Source organism: Arvicanthis niloticus, chromosome 12 (genome assembly GCF_011762505.2).
Source record: "Arvicanthis niloticus isolate mArvNil1 chromosome 12, mArvNil1.pat.X, whole genome shotgun sequence".
Lineage (NCBI taxonomy): Eukaryota > Metazoa > Chordata > Mammalia > Rodentia > Muridae > Arvicanthis > Arvicanthis niloticus.
The window spans coordinates 75,998,989-76,020,368 of NC_047669.1; the positions used below are offsets into that span (position 1 = coordinate 75,998,989).

General features: G+C 40.3%; 1 protein-coding gene and 1 pseudogene across 5 annotated transcripts in view; both read left to right on the plus strand.

Annotated features, from left to right (window-relative positions):
* The window catches only part of Dyrk1a (dual specificity tyrosine phosphorylation regulated kinase 1A), a 120,724-nt gene that overhangs the window by 47,849 nt on the left and 51,495 nt on the right, over window positions 1–21,380 (plus strand). The gene's annotated exons all lie outside the window — the stretch shown is intronic.
* On the plus strand, window positions 737–3,489 carry LOC117717688 (splicing factor YJU2 pseudogene; annotated as a pseudogene).

The window sequence follows — 21,380 nt, forward strand, 5'->3', positions numbered from 1 at the left end:
GCAGACAAAACACTCATACATATAAAATAAAAATAATCTTTAAAAGTGTTTAAAAAAGGAAAAACTGAAGGAACAGAGCATTACGTACATAGTAAAACAGCACAGCCGAAAGAAATGCCTGCTGACCTGATGTCTTAGAGAAAGCCCAGAGAATCTATAGGGTTGATGAAGATATGGAAGAACGTAAAATTGCATAAGGGAAACTCAGAAAATTGTTGATAATTTTGGAAAAAGAAAGAAAAGAGGAAAAAGACCTCACCTAGGTGCTAGAGGTTTCGGTTAATGAGTGACTGCTCAGCATGAATGAGGCTCTGTGGTGTGCCCAGCACCACAGCCGAGCTGTGCTGCAGCACACCTGTGCTAGGCACTTGGGAGGAGGCAGGCAAGAATATCAGAAAGGTCAGAAGCTTGTGATCCTCAGCCAACCTGGGATACGTGAGACCCTGTTTCAAGTAAACAGGTGAAAGAGTCCCTGTCTCAAATAAATACACGGTGTAAAAAAGAAGTTTGAACTTGAGTGAAATCTTCAGGTAAGTAGATAGTGAATTGCAGAAATATGTTACAACTCAACAAAACGAAACAAAAACCAACCCCCAAAGTATATATACCTAAAACATTCCAGAGAAAGTAATAGTTATTGAAGAAAGGCAGAGAAGTTTGAGTAACACCAACAAGAATAATGCAAGAACATTTCCTGAAGTGGAACAATTTGCCTGTGTATTGGGGGTGTAGTGGCTATTCCTGGTTGTCAACTTGACTATATCTGGAATGAAGTATAATCTATATTTGGAAGGCTCACCTGTGATCCTGATCTTGAGGCTGGAAGACACAAGTTTCTGACCTGGATCTTGGCATGGAGGTCTTGAGGCAGAGTGCCTATGAATCCCAGGAACCTAAGGCAAGGAGGTCTCCGAGTTCAAGGTCATCTGGGACCAAGCAAGTCCCAGATCTAGGTGCACACCTTTAATCTGTGCCACACTTTCTGCTGGACACCTACATAAGGATGTTGGAAGAAGGAACGTTTGCTCTTCTTCACTGCTTGCACTTACTTGCCAGCACATCTGTTGGAAGCTACTTCTACAGAAGACCAGCTGAAACAACTGGCTGAGAGACTGAGTAACCACTAGACTATTGGACTTCCCATCCACAGCTGCCCATTGGTTGGACTATAGACTAAGCAGAGTTACCATGATCAGAGAAACTCCACAAGGACTAAGAGAACAGCTTCTTCTCTTGTTCATTGAAAAGGAAGCGAAGATGTCTGAACAGACAGTTTTAAACAAATACTAACCGCCTGACTTTGACCCATCGAAGATCTCAAAACTCAAGCTACCCAAGGACTGGCAGTGTGTGGTGCAGCTTATGGCCCCTTCAACATGAGGTGTAAGGTATGTGGAGAACACCCCCAGGGGATGAAGTTCAACACATGGGAGGAAACAGTCCAGAACGAGGCATGCCTGGGCCTGCCAATCTTCTGATTCTACATCAAGTGCACGTGCTACTTGGCCAAGATCACTCACCTTCAAGACAGACCCAGAAAACATGGACTACACCAGGGAGCATGGGGCCACACACAACTTCCTGGTCAAGAAGCTTCTGGAGGAGGAGGAAAAGCTCTTGCAGAAGGAGCGAGAGGATGAGGAACTGAGCAACCTTATGAACGTCCTAGAGAACTGTGCAAAGGACTCTAAGCTGGAGATGGAAGTGCCGGAAAACCTGCAAGAGCTGAAAGACCTGAGCCAGCAGCAGGCGCACGTGGACTTCGAGGCCGTGCTGCTGCGCCGCCGCCTGTCTCAGGAGCAGTGGCAATGGCAGCAGGAGGAGGAAGACAAGTGTGAGACCGTGGGCGGCCTTGCTGGAGGAGGCTCGCCATCAAAGGCCTTTGGAGGACTCCGACTCAGGATGAAGCTCCACCTTACCACAGGTGGCTGTAAGATCCAACCCCACAGCCATCTTTGACAAAGTACCAAAGATGAAGAGGGAGGCAGAGGCCTTGTGCAGCAAAGCACAGTTAGCAGGCTCGGTTGTACCAAAGAAGGTAAAGATGGAAGGAAGCAAATGGGGGTTCAGAGCAGGTCCAGGTGCCTGCCCCTGGTGACCCCAAAAGTAGGAGGTGACCAACCCTACACCCCAGACACCTGGTGCCTCCTCTCTGAGCCAGCTGGGTGCATATGGAGACAGTGAAGACAGTGACAGCTGAGCATCAGTGATGCCCATCCCCATCGTGGCATCATAGACACAAGAAATGGGGAGGAGGTGGGATCAAGCAAACACCTTCAGCAAAGGCCTCAGAACCATTTCTGCCATAGGTCCTGGCAGGGTGTGGAGAAGAAGCAATGTTCCCAGACAGCCTGGTCCATTCCTTCAGTCCTTGAGTTGTGTGGAACCTGTTGGCCAGTCCCTTCCTGCCATAGATCTGAACACTGTCTGACAGGGGACAGGGACCCTGGGCACCATCTCATAACCATACACAAGGCCTGGGGCTCCACCCACATGCAACACAGTAGTACTGTCAAAAACAAGAAAGAATAGAAAATCAATTGAAAAACAAACAAACAAAAGAAGGAAGTCAATGAGTAACATCCCTCCATGGCCCCTGCATCAGCTCCTGCTTTCTGACCTGCTTGAGTTCCAGTCCTGACTTTGGTGATGAACAGCAATGTGGAAGTGTAAGCTGAATAAACCCTTTCTTCTCCAACTTGCTTCTTGGTCATGATGTTTGTGCAGGGATAGAAAGACATGGGGGAGGGGAAGAGGAGAAGATATAATGTGTACTTGGATAGGGTAATGCAGATAAGGCCAGGCATTTTGGCACACACCTGTATACCCTGTACCCTGAGACAGAGGCAGGAGGATCCCTGTAAGTTGAGGCCAGTCTATATAGAGTTCTAGGTCAGCCAGGGTTATATAAACAAGAGCTTGTTTACAAACAAGAACAAAATAGCCCCCTCCCCCCAATAATTGGACTCTAAAGATATGTATGCAAAGGCTCTGGCTACTTATTGAGGTGGGGGAATATTAACAAGATCTAATTTTTGATAACATCATTATGTGCAGAAACAGTAGAGTGACAGTTAGTGTACTCAAGGGAAACCTAAGAATTTTTATACCCGGCTCTTGTGATGACGTTAAAGTAAAAAGATGGCACACAAAATGTTAAAACACGAGTGGAGTGTGGACAGTATTGCCTTATGGTCTCGTAAGAACTGTGCCAGAGAACCAGCTTACACAGTCAAGAGAGATTTCTCTGTACCAGATACAGAGTTCTGAAGCTTATGCTTGATGGGTGTGAGAAAGTTTACTGTGTAATGCCTACATTCTCTGCAGTAGAGAGGAACAGGATGGGGAATTTGTTCAAAGAGACTGCTATGTAGTTATTGACTAGGAGTCAAAAGGTGTCATTTCAATTTAAATGCAGGTGGGACAGATTTTTATTGTTGTTTCTGGTGGGGAATTCTTAGGCTATACTAGGTCCCTCACATACATAGGAGACACATTTATTAATGGCTTTTATGTCCCCTCCCAATAGGCCCTAAGCTAACTATTCACATTTGGGGCTAGCAGTTTCTTAAATTTCTTATTTGCATGAGAAGCGGATAGGTCTTGTCAAGTTACGTATTAATGCTCCATATTTTCTTTATTCTTGGTATTACCAGTTCAAAGTCATGTCCTATACATACTTGGAAGTTTTTGTTTAAACTATAACTGTATATTTCTTACCAGTACATTACCAGTACATTAGAAATGGAGTCTGTGTGTGGACTGCTGTGTCTATCAGGCGCTGGAACTCTGCTCCCAGCACGAGCTCTGTGCTGTGCCCTTCCTTACCTGTGCCTTAGGAGTGGGATGCCTGATTTATTAATTGAAGGTTTATAGGGCAAAAAAGAAAAATATGACTGGGTGAAGAGTTCCGGAACAAAGTTGTAACATATGCTTTTGAATACCAGTACACTTGAACTGCTTTTGTGGCATTCATTTTGGCGTGAATATAATAAAAATATTTTGAGTTATGAGACTTTTTAGTTGACATATACTTGAAATAAATGCTTGATGTTCTGTCAGGTCTCATAAAGTGAACCATATTTGTGATTGCTAAATTCTTTATTTTCTTGAGGGTAAGCTTGTTTTTTAAACTCATCACCTCTGAAATAAATTGTGTGAGCATAAAAGTTCCAAAACATTTGTGATCCGTACACTTACTGATTTCATAAACTCTTAACTTTCTAGTGCATCTGTAATCACTCACATCTAGTGGATGTGTTTTCCACTAAGAACCATTTCAATCCAGAGTTCATCCATGCCCCTCACATGCAGAGTGTATGATCTTAATGTTTGGTGTCGGTGTTATCTCTTGTTCTATATGCATTGAGCCATTACTGTCTATCAAGAACCATTATTTGTTATTTAAGTAGTACCCTATTTTCTCTTGTGCTAAGACAAGGCCATGATTCATGATTGACAGGTCAGAGGTTGGTTAGCACACACCAGGTCTCACACCTGTAAGAATAGGACTGGTGTATGTGTTGGACTGACATCCTTCTCTTGACCTCATGCTGTGTTACTTGGTGTGAAATAGTTTTCAGTGTGTATGTGTCTGCCTTTGTTGCCATGGCACCACATTGCACAGGAGCTTTATGCCCCCCCCCCCAATATGGATAAGGTCCAGTAGTAACATCTTAACATAACATATAACAGGTTTACAGATCTGTTGAACCAATTAGAATAAAGCCACTAGCAATCTGTTGATGGTGATGACTTTTTATTTTCTCTAATGTATTTTCCCATGTCAAGAGATCTCTAAGTAGCGGGGCGGTGGTGGAGCATGCCTTTAATCCCAGCACTTTCGAGGCAGAGGAGTGTGGATCTCTGTGAGTTCCAAGACAGCCCGGGCTACACTGTGACCATTTTGGGTTGGGGGGAGGACCAGAGGGAATCCCTAAGGACTTTATAACTAACTTTTTTTGATGTGATAAGGACAGTAGCTTGCCAGTGTGGCTTTGTCCTTAGAAATAACCACTGTTTGAAACAGGAACATGTTTTCTTAAATAGCCAAATCAGAGTTTGCACTATTAGCAGCGATTTAAATGCTTGATTGACTTGAAATAATAAAATGCTTGTTTCTGAAAATAATTTTATGAAGTCTATGCTTTATGGTTTTAGCACATTATAGATAGATTTGACTATTGTTTAAAATGTTTTAAATTTTAGTTTAAGAACTAAAACAGAAAACCCAAACCAAGAAAACCTGATAAAATTGTCTCATATCCATTATCCCTAAAAATAAAAATGTGAGATTTTACTTTTGTCAAAGACTTGTCCTATCTTTTACCTAGTCTTCAAGGAAAGTGTAGAGATACTTCCTCCTACAGAGCCATGCCTGCCTGGAGGCTGCCATGCTTCCTGCTATGGTGATAATGGACTGAACCTCTGAACCCAGTTAAGTGTTGTCCCTTATAAGTGTTGTCTTTTCACAGCCTTGGAAACCTAACTTAAGACACATACCCTATCCAAAGTGCAGATTTATATGCAAAATAAACATAGTTATTGGTGTAAACTTGTAAATGGTGGAGTGTTGCCATGCTGTGACAGTCAGACAGCAGCTGTGTCCAAGGCTGTTTCCCAGCTGTGCTCTGAGAGTGTCACCATTAAGGCTGACCTAGGATCACTGCTGAGACCCCACAGTTCATGCCGTAGAGGCAGGACACCTCAGTTAGTGACAGGCTGCCTAGAAGAATGTACACCGTTCACTAGTGGGACCTAGTTCAAGACAGGAGGCTGAGACACGTGACTAGCTGTCTAGTGACTAGTTGTCTGCATTCGAACTCTCTCCGTCACTTTCTTCACTGTGCACTCCAGGCACCTCTGTGACTTCCACACTGATAGGCCTTCCTGCCCTCTTTCTGATTGGGTTGGAAGTTGGATGGAAAGAGAGCATTTGCTTATTACCTAGTCAGTGCTGGTACTGGATGGAAAGCTACAAGCAGTTAAATGATGTTATGTCTGTAACTTGTTGGTTGGAACCAGTGTTCTTAGCCTACAGACGTCATCACTCAGGTCACATCGGCACCTGTGCTAACTTCAGGCTTTCATTTCTGTTTTGATGTGCTTAGGACTTAGCTTTCATGCCTGCTTTTACGGTTTAGTACCTTTTGGAAATAGAAACAAAAGGGAATTTGTTTTTCTTTTGCTTGTTCACATTTTTAGGAATAACTCCTTTAATTTCTTCAATTTTAAAGTTCTTGTCTTGATTACTTTTGTCATTTTTTAGGTACAGTGATGGTTTATTGCTGTGCTTTTATATTCAGAAAGCAACTGACAGTCTGCCAGGAGGACAGAATACTCTCTACACTGTCTCTTCTTGCCATGCTCTCTTGGTCCGAATTTTAAAGTTTTTGGTTAATTAAAATTTTATACAATTCGCTTAAACCCTTTCTTTTCTGATTCACAGGTTTTTAGACAGTCTTACTCTCCAAGGTAATAGCAACCAAACTCATTTGCAGGGTCCGCCCACCAGCTGTGTGTGCTGTGGCTGGCACATACTTACGTGTACCTGTTCTCAAAGCTCCAGCTTTAGCTCGTGGTTTGTCTTTAAAAACCTGAAGACTGAAACCAGAAGCCTACTAGATAACATAACTCATGAGGCTCATTGAAAGGGAATGTTTGCCTTGTCACTCACTGAATTTGTTGTGGCTCCAGAGAATGGGTTAGCCCTGGGGTTGAAATGGTTTTGTGGCAGGCAGTAATGTCTCTAACAGATTCCTTTGTTTGGGACATAGTCACCCATCACTAGGGTGTTTGTTGGTCTTTAGTCTTAGATGCAGAGTAAGTGTTCTTGGTGCTTATCTTAAGGTCATGTGTGGCTTTGCCTTTGTTTCACAGTGTTTTTGTAATAAACACTTTGAACCCTCATGGCCCATTCAGGAGCCAGAGCTTACTCTCTGCCTCTTCTTCCAATGGAGAGGAAGAAAACAGATGTCCATTTGGTGTCTGTGGGTGAATGTAGTGAGGTTGAATTGAAGCTTTGGGGAGAAGAATACTTTATTAAATTGTCAGCTTGAGGAGGCCCTTTGGAGCAGTAAGGCCAGTCCTGCCAGTCTTAGACATGCTGTATAGTGTCTATAATCAGGGCTCTTCCTCAGGCTTGGCCTGGTGTGAGTCCTCTTTTTTATGCTGAGGGGCTGGTACTCTGTATGCTGCTTGGTGCCATAGATGCTTTCTTGATAAGAGGAGTCTGCCTTTCCTGTTCTCCTCTTGTACCCAGACACCATGTTGGCTGTAGTATGGGGCTGTTGGGCATGCAGAGACTCGTGCACATGCTTGTGCATGTTTGCACACATGCAAAATGGGTGGGGTGGGGTGATTTGATCCCAGACTCTTTCTTGCTGTCCCTTCTATGTGCTGTTTCATAGCTGTGTTGTTACTTCTGCTGATTTTAGCTTTGGCTCTAGTGTTTAGATGGAGACAGTTTTATATATTTCTTAAGTACTAGGAATGATCTCATTGTTCTTAGTCTTGTAGAAAGCTCTTAACAATCCTTTGCTTACTGTCACTATGCAGTTTTAATTAATCCTAGCTTGTGATTATTACTACTCTGCTGTTTTTTTTTTAATTAAAAATGTAAACAAGTATGTTTAGATTTTTCTAGATTTTTCTCTTAGGGTTGTCTTTCCCCCCAAACTTACAGAACTAATTTTTCAAATGTCCTTTGGCCCCTCTAGTTCTTAGGGATCCAGTTGTCTGTGCTGATTCTTCCCTCACAGAAGCTCTGGCTGTTTTGAGAAATAGACGCTTGCCTGGCCTCAGGAGTCGTTGCCTGTTGCATGCTGTAAGCAGCTGGAGAATGCCACTTCAGGTTGTCCCAGGGGAATCTACTTTGTTGGAACTCCACCTGTCTTCAGCCCTGTCTCTGACTTTTGGATTGGAATCTCTCTGCATGTTGTCTTCTGTCTTGTTTCCTCCCTACATAGACTCAAGGGCTGTCTTGTTGCTTCTGAGTCTTCAACTGCCTAGAGAATGACAGAGTATGTGTTCTTTTAGGTTCCCCCCACCACCAAGGCTCTCGGAAGTAAAATTTCTTACTGTTACAAAAAGAGAAATAGAATAAACTTACTCCTTTAATTTGTTAAATCTGGGGCTGGGTAGGTGAATTTCTGTGAGTGTGAGGCCACTGTGTTATACCAAGTGAATTTCAGGTTGGTCGAGATCGCAAATGAAACTGTATTTCCACTATAAGCAAACAAGCCCCATCAGCAACCAATACAAAAGGTTTCAAGTCTTTTGCTTCTTCTCAGATGAACAGTGACTAACAGGCAAGCACTTAATGTGTTTGTGTGCATTAGAGTACTTAGACATGAGAATGCTGTCGAATTGTCTCTAAGTATAGTTCAGAAGTAGTTTTTAAACCTTAAAATCAGTTTTTAAGTCTTTTGTTTTTAAAGCATATTATTAATTTTGTTAACTTTAAATAAAAACTTCTGGTCTGCTGTTCAATTCCCTTAACACCCAACTGAGAAAAAGTGCATTTGCTGCATAACAGTGAATTTGGAAGAGAGCATTTTAAACATGACTCAGGGCCCGGGAGCGAGGCAGTCCAGGATTTACAGCTTGCCGTCCGCATTGTGGATGCAGCTAACAAGTGGATCTGTTAGCCTGTTAAGAAGTAGGAGTAGGCTCAGGATAGCCCTAAGGTTGGAGAAGACAAGTTAACTCCTAGGCTAGTCTTTTGTAAAAGATGCCCAGCAAACACTGTTGTAGCTAGCAGCTGCTGTAAAGAGGAGGTATTAAAAACTAGTCAATATAGTCACTCACAGTTTTTGACTTTTTTTTTTTTTTTTTTTTTTGAGGTAGATACTTTCAAAACTGTAAAGTTGGCTGTTTGTTGGAGTGGAGTGTGATGTAACTCTGAAGCTCCTAGGGTAGTGACGAGCAGTGCCATGCTTCCAGGTCCAGCGTCTTGTGCAGGAGAGAAGAGCTGTTGCTCTCTGTGTGTTGAGGATGTTTACAGTAGATGAGAAGTTCCTACCTGCTGGTTCTAACCTGCTTGTTCTAATCTAGTTGTTTCTACAGTGCAGGCACCTAACTGAGAATGCTGGCTTTTTAAAAGTTAATGATTAATTGTATACTTAGAAAATGTATTTTTTTTTTTACTAGAAATTCTAGTTTGTGTGGTAAAGATACTAATTTAGTGAATGAACTGCTTTTGAACATTCTAAGTGCTTAATTTCTGTTTCTAAAACTAGTACTTACATTTTCCTAAATTCTACTTTTTAATTGCTTTGAAAAGAAATGATGTTATGCTCTAGACATTTAAATGTAGGCTGCTTTACCCCAGAGCATCTGCCATCAGGCAGAGGGCGGTTCCTTGTGTCTGCAGACCTTGAAGAGACTGCTTTCCGTGGGCCAAGGCTTTGATGTTCCCCCCTTTCAGTGCCAGAGGAAGTTCTATCTTAGGGACCTGAGGTGTACTGCAGACAGCCTAGTGTGTGTGGAAAGTGTTCTTTGTGTTGCTGCAGATTGGAAAATGGGCTGAGGTAGGGATCTGAGTGCAGGAGCCAGTTAAAGAAAGCAGTGAGTTATGGGTGAAGGTATGAATGGTTAGAGCTTTCTCTGTTTGCTTCCTGCCTTTGTAATCAAGAATTAAAGGCGGCTCATAAAGCTTTCAAGTAGTTAAAAAAACAGGCCAGAAGACAGTAAGGAAGGTTGGATGTAAGAGCACGGGCTCTCTGAGGGTTAGTGAGTAGATGTTAGTGTGGTGATGGTTCTGGGCTCCCACCTTATTTGATCAATTACTGTGATACAAAATTACTTTGATACAAAAGGTATTTTTGTTTTTGGTATAGACAGGAGAAATTATTGTTAATTTATCAATACTGTTTAGCAGATGGTTTGGGAAGGTTTAGATCTCATCTGTAGAATTTTTAACTTTCAAAAAATACAAATAGGATGAAGAGTTAGTATTCAATAGCCTTTAGGTTTTCTTCCAGGTTGAAAGTTCTGTTATTGAAACCTCTGCACCTTGTAAGAAACCTGCAGTTTCTATCTCAGTACCAGTGGACTTTGAATGCCTAATTTTTTTTTTGTTTTTTAAGTCAAGAATCCTTGAGTAGAGAGAGAACATGGGAAGAAATTAGGGGACAGGTGTGAGAAATGGGGGTTGGGATGATGGAACAGTGACTTTGATTCTCTATTTTAATTAATTTAATTTAACTTCTCAATGGTGTTGGGCAAATCTGCATTCCATTTAGGTGAGGATAATTGCTAGGAAGGGTAACATAAGTTCATGTATTTTAAAATGTGTCTTTTGTAAGGTACACGTGATAACTGTCTCTTTGACATGTTTTAAAGTATTTATGTAAAATTAAATTCCCTCAACCACAAGATTGTCAGAACACTGATTTAAAACAAACAAACAAACAAAAAAAAACAAAACCAACTGTCATTGTAGCTATGAAAATGTACTAACAGAATTGGACGTTTCAAAAAATATTCATTACTGAAAATTCTACACATATACACATACAATGTTTGTTTATATTGATATTGTGGCTACAATTTTAGTTGAATGTTATTCTCAGCAATGAGAATTATTTGCTTGGTTCCAACTTGCATGTACTAAACCATATATGATTAATACTTCTTGCATTTTATTCTTTGTGAAATTATGTACAGAATTAACATTTAATAGTATTATATATTAAAAGGTACCATAATAAAAGATAAAATGCTATTTTTCCTAACCCAAAAATACTTACTTGAGCTTAGTTTTGTTTTTGTAATATTCACCTCAGCCGTAGTTTTACAAAGATTGAAATGATATGTAGAGTTTTTCTAAAGTGTAATGTTTCAGAATCTCTTTAAATGTATAGAAAGGAATTTAAATGATCCCTTTGAGAAGATGGGAGAAAACTTGAAATGTTGAAGGCTGCAGATATTAGACAAATGGATGTCTATGAAGTAAAAAGTTAAAAATTTAACAGATAACTGCTTTTAACAGTATTCTCTATGTGTTAGCATCTGCTTGTTTTTGTCGTACAATGTAGATTGAAATCTAATCCTTTATAGTTGCTGTTAATTTTATTCTAAACCTGAAAGTGTTAACAGCAACTTGAAAATGTGACAAAGCTCAATTTCATTTCTTGTTTATTGCTTGTTTTCCTATTGGACAATTGGAAGTAGCTCTACCCTGGCAACTGAAATAGTCTATTTGCATAACCTAGTTTGATTGGCTAGCATTCTGACTAACAGTTCCAATCGTATGGGCCCGGTTTAGTGGTAGGCTATGCTAATTAGCTGCTGTTGCTGGGGTTCAGGATGGTTTCTGTATGCTTTTCTGCATTGTGTTGCCTGGAGAGAGACATTGATAAACGCAAGATTAATGATCTGCAGCAGTTCCCACTCACTGCGGGCAGGCGGACTTTAGAGCAGAAGTGGAAATAAGGATTTAATTGCTCTGTTAAATGTCTGTACCAAATAAGTATATTAAATTATAGAAGTGAAATTGTAAATCTTGATTAATTAAATATAACATAAAAGGTACTTTTGCTTTGTCTTTTGAAATCACTCTGAGGTACCAGCACTATGTAAAGATTTTTCTAAAACTATTTAGTAAATCGATCCTTCTCTTTTGAGACTAGAAATAGTACCGGTTTGCAGTCAGTGGTATATATGGTTCTTTTCACAATCCTGATTTCCTGCAGTGATACCTGTGTGTAGTACATTGCTGTAAGCTCTTGGATAGAACTTACCTTGTACTCCCATGTCATCTAGCAGATAAGAGAATAAACCTTGACTCCCCCCCCATCCCCACCTCCGTCCATGTTCTTCTATTCAGTTTGAAAATCACATTGTATTCATTTACTGCTATCATTTTCCTAATTTAAATCATTTAGACAGTTTAAGACACTGTATTACTGCTCCTTATCTTTGGGTGACAACAAATCTACAAGGGTATTGCTAGGTGGCTAGTTCTATGGAAAACAGAAAGGTCAGATCTTTGTTGATGAGGTATAAGAGCCGAGACAGAAACATACACCTTATTAGATGAAAATGCAAAGTGACCACAATAGAGTGCCACAGCAGAGGCTGCCACAGCAGAGACTACCACTGCAGAGTGCCACCATGGCAGAGGCCACCATCACAACAGAGTGCCACAGGGTTAATGTGAATGATTTGATGGGGGAGGTCTCTAGAAGTTTATTTAAAACTGAATGTTAACTCAATGTTCATATTTCTTTTGCTTTCTGACTGTGCTTGTACTGTCATCAGTTTTTGGGCCTCGGTAAGGAAGTGAGGAAGCCTGGTCTGCCACAGACACACTTAGCACACACAGAGCCCCTTGGCCCTGCTCACCTGCTCTCATAAGGACTTTACCCTCAGTCTGCCTGGATACACCCACACCATAGGTGGATTCAACCTTCTTGATACAAAGATACACAGCCCTATTTGGCCAGGGATTCAAGACAGCTGAATTTTGTTAGAGGCTATGATGTTGGAAGAGCTATATCAAATGGTATGTCAAACCATTTGATATAGGACCACTCTCAGTGCTGCCTCTGAAACTCTGGAAGAACTAAGGGCTTTCCAGAGCTACATCAGAGGACCTGCCTGCTCCACACCTCTCTCGTTCCTTATACCAAGTCTTGAACTCTTCCCAGGACATGCTGCAGACCAAACTCCTCCGATGGCTGCACACTGTAAATAGAGCAAACAGAGAAGTGACAAGCTACCATACCATACTATACCATCCCATCCCATCCCATCCCATCCCATCCCATCCCATCCCATCCTCCTCAGCCTTCTGATCAAGGGGATGAAAGAACGTATAGTCTGAGGAAATGTTAATGACACAGCTGTGGTTTGGTTAAACTGTGACTTCCGGATGAAACAGTGAGTTATAGGAATGAATTTTATTTAAGATGTGGATCTGATGACTGGCAGCAGCATTTTGGTTATCAAGCACAGGTAGTCGTCCTGACCGAGGCCTCCAGTGCTTTACTCATTTTATTGTCTGAGATTCCAAACTGGCTGGTGTCATTCAGTATCTTACAACCAGAGCTATCATCTTACTATTCAGCTAGTGTTCCCGGTTGGTTTTTCTTTCTTGTTTTTTTGTGGTTAGCAGTGCTTTGCATTTTTTGGGTCTGTTAACATAGGGTACTTTTAAACCTTCTTTATTTTCTTGTTTGGCCTTAAGCCTTGAAACACCTAAAATAACCTGAAATTAGATGTTTGTCTTCAGTTTTCTAAAATACTTACCCTTTAACTGTTCTGTCTATTTACTAAAGAACTAGTGAAGTGGGGGAGACAGGCTAATTGAATATAGTTCTGCAGAGTTGTGAAGACTGAAAATGAAATTAAACTGTAACTTGATTATTATATTTTCTTTAGCCATTGATTATGGAGATATTTTAGCTTATAGGGCTGTCTTATTCAGTCACAGAGTTAAAGTAGCTTGAACTGAAGTTAGAATTTAATGAAAGAGATTTGATTTGACTTTACATGGCTGCATCACAAGATGAGGTGATGGAGGCGAGGGAGAGAGGGAGTGCAGGGCAGGGACTAGACAGCCATTGCTTTTTCTTGCAGCGTGGATTAGTTTTTTGAGACAAGTTTTTCTGTGTAACAGTCCTGGTTGTACTGGAACTTGCTTTGTAGACCAGGGTGGCCTTGAACTCAGAGAGATCCCCCTGCCTCTGTCTAGCTTAGGCAAGCATTGTGATTGGAAGTAGCATCCCTGCGGTTTGGAAGCAGGGTTAGGGTTCTCACAGGTAGTGTTGTGAAGTCTCAGAGTGTGGACAATGGCTCAGCAAACGTAGGAAAGTGACTGATAGTGTTGATGAAGGCTTTGGAGAGTGGATACAGTGACTCATGTCATGATACTTTGGATACAGTGAGTCATGTCTGCCTCCCAGCATTCAGGAGGCTGAAGCAGGAAGTAGCTTTGAAGCCAGCTTGGACTACATAAAGAGGTAATTCCAGACCGTACTTAATGGAAGATGCTTTATCCCTTAACAAACAGAAAAAAAGGATGATTGATCTTAATTCAAATATCATCTAGTGAAAATGTGGGCATTTTGGTTTCTTTGCAGAATTGTTTTTACAATTAAGATATGATATGTGTTATATTACATATCAATAGTTTATTTCTGGTTTTTTTTTAAGCAGATTCGTATTTTGTTGTTACCACAGTTTATACATTTGTTTATTGTACGTTCTTATCTTTTCACAGTTTTGACGTTACAGATGACAGTGTGAGTCTCCTGAAGCAGGTCTTACATGGCAGTCAGTGTGTTGTACTCTCTTTGGCAGACTGGGATGACAGGTGTATGAGATTTACACTTGACACTTAGGAGCTGTACACCGAGTCACTCTGCATCCTCACTAGCACAGCGCAGAATCGCTCTGCCTCCTGCTGATTCATGTGCTTCCTGGGAATTGTCAAAGGGGAACTTTTGTGCATGCTTATTTGTCCTTCCAGTGTAGTAAGCCACAGCATTTACTTTATTTTTTTTTTTAAATAATCTTTAATAAAACACCTGGTTGTTTTCTTTTTGAGCTTCAAGAGCTTCTGACTTATTTCAGTTTTTTGTTTTTATCTGTATGGTTTTTCAGGAATTTCCTCTTATTCCATGTCTTATTTTTCATGAATTGTCTTCTAGATTAGATGTTTATTTTTGGCTTTTTTTTGTTGTTGTTGTTTTTGTTTTTTGTTTTTCGAAACAGTGTTTCTCTGTGTAGCCCTGGCTGTCCTGGAACTCATTCTGTAGACCAGGCTGGCCTCAAACTCAGAAATCCTCCTGCCTCTGCTTCCCAAGTGCTGGGATTAAAGGTGTATGCCACCACTGCCCAGCTGATGTTTAAATTTTTTATGAAGTCTTACTAATAAACTTGATTCTTTTAAAAATTGTCCTTTTGCAAAATTTTGACCTAATTGCTCTGAGATTGAAAAGGTTCTCCTGTGGTCCTGTGATTTTTTTTTTCCCTAGATTAATAGTTTCATATTTCCCTTTTAAGTCAGTGCTTTATTTTGACTTAGTGTTTGCTAGTGTCTTGAAGCATAGGTCAGCTGTCACCAGTGTTTGTTGAGTGTGTGTGTATGTGTGTGCCTGCCCATGTGAGCATGCACCACCTGTGTGCCCATGTGTCTTCTTAAGAACAGTGAGTGTTGCTAACTGCTGAGCCCTGTCATTGAAAACAAAACCCAAAGACCCAAAACCCTAAAGGCTGTACTGTAGGACCCTTGTTGAAAGGACTGTTCTTTGAGAGTTACCATTTTCATAATCAGCTCTCAATATCGGTGCATGCTTCTCTGTGAAGTTGGAATTTTCTGTTGCATCAGTGTGTCTTAATGCTGGCATCCTGTTTCACTTACCACTCTAGTGATGTACTGTCATTCCTATAGTTTTCTTCTTTAAAGTTGTTACCATCTTCTTTACATTTCTGTTTGAATTTCTAAGGGTTTGTTGTTAATTTCTTCAAAAAAAAAAAAAAGTCTTCTAGAACATTGGAATTAGATTGTGTTGTCTATAGTAGTTTTGAAGGAATTGTTAACTATATTGATTCTCTCTCTCTCTCTCTCTCTTTTTTTTTTTTTTTTTTGTTTGTTTTTTGAGACAGGGTTTCTCTGTGTAACCCTGGTTGTCAACAGTTGATTCTTTAGGCTCAATGCCTATATTACATACTTTACTTAATGTCTCAAGTTTAAGATTTTTTTTTAATAAATCTTTCATTTATTATCTATGACAAAATATCTTACAATTTCCATGTTATAAATTCATTTATACTTCAGATTCTGATTTTATATATATGTTGACTTTTCTTATATTCATCTTGTATTATTAACTCAAACAGGTCTGTTGGCTTATGTGTTTCTAGTTTTTTGAGACAGGGTCTTTCTATATCACCGTGTCTATTCTGGAACTTTCTCTGTAGATCAGTGGCTTTGGATTTACAGAGATCTGCCTGCCTCTGTCTTTCAAGTGCTGGGATTAAAGATGTGTGCCACCACGCCTGACTTAGTTTTTTGATGGTATTTTATTTTTCCCTTCAGAGATAATTGCCCATTGTTGACACAGTTTTCCAGTTTGGTTGCTTGTATTTGTTTTTCTTACCTTACTACACTGTCTGGAGTCTCCATGGACTTACATTTATAGAACATATTTATAGAACATATTTTCAGAAAGAATATAGCATTGAGTAGAAATGCAGGAAAATGGCATTATTTCTTCCTTGGTTTAGAAGAAGAAATGTTTTTTAAGTGTGGATGTTAGGTGTAGGTGGGGTTTCTTCCTTTTGCTAACATTCTTTATCACCTGAGGAAAATACTTTCTACTCGGTAGTTTAAACTGACACTGGATTTGAAATAAAGGCCGTTAGACTATGGTTTTTGTCCTTTTGAACTGATTGTTGTGTTCAATTTATTAGAGTTTTGTTTCATAATTTGCCTTTTTGACTCACAGAGTGTTAAGGGTCTCCCGTGATTTCTACTGCCGCTGTGGATTTTGTTCCCTTTTACTAGTTATAGAGCAGAAACAGGTCACTGTTGGAGAATTTTCATGCTTTCTAATAAAAATTGGTTAGTGGTACTAACCTAGCCTCGACCCCCAATTATTAGTCATATCAAAAACTTGGATTTCACTTTTGTTCCATTCAGAACACATTGTCGCTTGAGCTCTCTTCTGAAATGTGGTTGCTCAGAGCTATTATTTGTGGCCCTTACACACATGTTATGCTACTGCTTTCCAGCTTACTTTTATTGTCCTAGACCATGTTTGTGTAACTCAGCCTCCTTTGTCAGGTTCATTTCCTTGTGAAGTGGTACTTTTTGGTGCTCTGTCAACGACAAGTACGTTCTGCTGGCCTCTATTTTAATAGAATGCTCTTCTGTTGGGTCTTGTTGATAGTGCTGTTGGTATATGCTGTCCTTCCTGATTTTTTTGTACTCTGCATTTTGATTCTGAAAGTATTGAAATAAATGTTGATGTAGTTGTGTCTATCCTTGGTCCTGCCATTCCTAACTCTACAAGTCTTAGTGCTATATTAATAGGTCATAACCATTATGTCTTCTTGATATTTTATACTTTTGTTATAATTGTTGATTCTATGTTACTTTTTTATTACTGTTAACAGAACATAACTCTTTCCCCCAAAACTTTTGCCTTTTAATTCTCAGTGTTTTTATATTTGAAATGCCTTTCTCACAGGCAGCAGATATGGAGCCTTGGGTGCCCTGACTTTGTTCTGTCAGTTTGCTCGTTTGGACCCTCTGTTAATGCAATTACTGGTGTTTGTATCTGACTTTCACCTGTCTCTCCCTCCCTCCCCTCCTTTAACTTTAATAAAGGTTAAAGATGATTAAACCTTTTATGGTTTAATTCGTTAGGTTAACTTAAAAATTGCTGTTCTTTGTCAGAGTCTACTCATTAACAATACTACGTATTTCTTTTATTTTAAATACAGGATATTGGCTTCAACATAGGATACTTGCATTTCTCTTTTACCAGCTTGTTTACTACTTTCTCATGGATTTTCTTTATGCATTGTTTACCAACCTCAAATACGTTACTATTCTTTAACAATCAAATCACAGTACTCTCCAATCAAATTTTGTTACAAACAATATTACTATTGTTTAACAATCAAATTATAGTAACTCTCTTTATTTTTCTCTGGTGCCATGTTTCTTTATCCCTGGTTCCTTTATCCTTGAATTAAAGGTTTTGTAGTTTGCCTGTCCTAGTGACTCTTGTGTTCACGGTTATTGTGTCTGAAACTTCCTAAGCTGTTTACTGTGCATCCGTTTGTTGGCTGGAGTGACCGACCTGAAGAGGCTCTGTCTAGTACCAGCAGGCAGCAGCTTATCCTCACTGTCTCCTTATTGTCCCAATTGTAGGGTGTCTCAAAATTGTATGTTTGTCATAATGTTCCTTGAGTGTGACTCTGTGCTTTGTATAGTAGTTTTATCAGGTGTTGAAAACATTTGTGCTTCTTCTTCTTCTTCTTTTTTTTTTGGTAGGGTCTTATGGTTCTCTCTGTGTTTTGTCTGTCAAGTCTCAAAAGGATCACTTCAATGTTAGTCCAGTGTTACTTATGTTTTGTTCTTGGGAAGAGAATGATCCTCTACAAAATGTTCTGGGACTGGATGCTTCCCAGTGTGACTAGTAGGCATTTCTTCTGGCTTTGGGTAGTTTGCTAGAAGCCTTGTGGATCTCTTTGCTTCTGCTATGTCAGTCTAATTGCTGTATGTGGATCCTCTAGATCTATGTGGCATAGGCACCAGTCAGATTGTGTTAGTGTCTACCCAGTGACTTCATCTTGATTGACTGGGTCTCTTGCTAGACTATTTGCAAATAAACCCCTATTCTGAGGTACTGCAGACTCACGTGTTGCATGGTAAGTTTAGAGAAGGCATAGTTCACCCTGCAGCCCCTTCCCCAACAGCATCTCCTGCCCTTGCACTAAGGTGGTCTCAGGTTCTTCTCACTCATGCTCCTTTTTTTGGTTTGGAATGCCCCATTCTTCCTCTCTTTATCTTGTTTAAAAGCCATTTGCCAATCAAAAGTTGATAGTAGTATCATCTCACAAATAACTTACCTAGCCCCAGCACTTGCTTGTGACAGTAATGGGAATTGGGGAGGACTCTTTTGGCCTTTATGTGGTTACACAGGTCGCCCCGGTGAATTGATATGTGCATGAATATACCTGAGAAGACAAGCTGTAAGAATGAGATATTTTAGCAAGAAATAGTATCAGGAAAGCCTAGGAGTTTAGATACGAAGTCAGGGAATTTAATTTGGAGGGCATTTGTAGTTAGTAGGTGAGTTGAACTCACTGACTGGAGAGCCTATCACTAAATATAGACCTTAGACCAGTGAGGTTTTATAATATACTCTTGTGTGATGGTTTGTATATGTTTGGTCCGGGGAGAGGCACTGTTGGAAGGTGTGGCCTTGTTGGAGTATGTGTGGCTTTGTGGGTATGGGCTTTAATACTCGTTTGTCCAAGCTGTCTGGGAGCAAGTATTCTGCTAGCAGCCTTCAGATGAAGATGTAGAACTCTCAGCTCCTTCTACACCATACCTGCTTGGATGCTGCCATGCTCCCAACTTGATGATACTGGACTGAACCTCTGAACCTGTAAGCCAGCCCCAGTTAGATGTTGTCCTTGTAAGGGTTGCCTTGGTCATGGTGTCTGTTCATAGTAGTAAAACCCTAAGAGCAACATGCTCACACAGTAAGTCAGGCAGGTTTCCAAAGGGATCCTAGACTGCACTCTGGCAGTGTCATGGAGGTTGGAAGCTTTAAATACACCATGTCAAGACTAGCTGAATACAAGCTTGTTTTGTGGTCTCTGTCGTTTCTCTTGTTGATTACGGGTTTTATTTTAGTGGTGAGTTGAGTTGTTGGTCACAGTTGTGCATAAGATCCTGGGAACCTCTTCTTGTTTCCTGGACAACTTCACAGTTTCTCCCAGGTAGAGGAAAGCTCAACAGTTTTCCACATGGGACCCTGGGGACTCCTTACAAAGAATAGGCACTGGTAATTTTTACATTCATATATTAGCATGGCTCTTGTTGTCATTGTTCAGCTTGTGTTTAGGTGGTCATGTTGGTGAGACTTTATAGGTGTAGCTTCTGACATTCCTTCCCTCCCTCCCTCCCTCCCTCCCTCCCTCCCTCCCTTCCCTCCTTTTCATCATAACTCACCAAGTTTAGTTTGTGCTGACTGTATAATTGCAGGTGTAGGTATATCCACTGAAGTATGGTTGACTTACCAGAGGTTGTGCCTTTAAAGAAGACAGACTCTCCCTCTCCCTTAGGCGATCAACTAACTATCGGTAGCTCCTTGGTTAGGGATGGGAGCTCATGAACATGAATGAGGGGGAGATCAATGGAACCTTGGGGCTTGCTGCCCAGCCAGTTTAGCTATTGGAAAGCCCCAAGTCAGTGAGACTCTGCCTAAAAACAAATACGAAGCAAATAATAATAACAGCAATAAAATCTACTAGTGTGGGCTGCACCTGAGGAACAGCAGCTGAGGCTGTCCTTTGGCCTCCACAGGAGTGTGCATTCACCTCCAACCCCTCACCACACTTCCCCTGTCACTCAAGAGCTCTCACTCATAAAGATGCAGAGCAGAAGTGATGCTATTTTAAGTCTATATTGGCAGATAGAAGATGTATATATACAGACACATACTTATTAACAAACACGGACACAAAAAAACTGAAATTCAGGGTGTGAAACTGACTTTGTGTCAGAATTCCAAGATCTCAGATCTAGCTTCTGCTGATTGTTTGTAAAAAGTTTTTTTGGGATACAGCTGTGCTCATTGGGTTTTACAGTCACTTTTGGGCAACAATAGCAGGAATGGCTGATTGCAGGTAGAGACTGTATCACACGGCCCAACAGGTGACCAGGCCTAGGTGTTTAGTCCTAAAGAGGTACTATAGAAGCAAAACTCAGAGACTCAGCATATATGTATATGTGTATGTGCTAACAGCAATTAAAGAAGGAGGGAATGGGAGGAGACAGGTGGAATTGGAGGGGAGGAAGGGTTGAAATGATGTAAATAAAGTACTCATGTATGAAATTCTCAGAAAACAATTAAATTTTTAAAAATTATTGATTTTTGTCTGAGGCGTTGCCAACCAATTTTACTAAAAGGCATGGTCCAGGTTTGGAGCTAGAAAATTAAGCTTATTCTTAGGAGCCACAGGAAGTGATGTGCTTAGACCTAGACTTCAGTGGACAGCTCCTGTCTCTTGGTGCAGCATCACTATGAGCCCATAACCAGCTTTGACTCTGAACTGACAAATCTACTTTGCCTCTAAGTGTTTCTAGATAGGAATTTGTGCATCATGATTTTATGTATTAAAATTATGAATTAATACAAGTATTTGTTAACTTTTGTTAACAAGTATTTGTTAAATTTTTGTTAGACAAAATTGCTCTTCAAGCCCCCTGCTTCACAGAAGTTGAAACAGGGATTTTCTTCTGAGTTTTACCTTCTAGACTGGAATCTTAACAATAATTCTATTTAATAATTTTAAAAAGTGCTTCATTTCAGGCCATATTCCTTCACATTTTAACCCTTCAGTTTCTTGGGCTCCCAGAAACGCAGCGAGGATTATTAGTTATGTTAATATAAATTATTTTAGGCAGTATTAAGAGAATCTCCTGTCAGCCAAAAAATTGATGTTCTGAATTATGCAAAATGTTCAATATTTAAGCATATCATTCTTATATCTTTTTTTATCCATTTGTCCGTCCATCCATCCATCCATCCACCCACCCACCCACCCATCTCCCTAGAGTTAGTATCTTGCTATTTTGTAAACCAGGCTGGCTTAGAAATCACTATGTAACTAAGAATGACATCAAA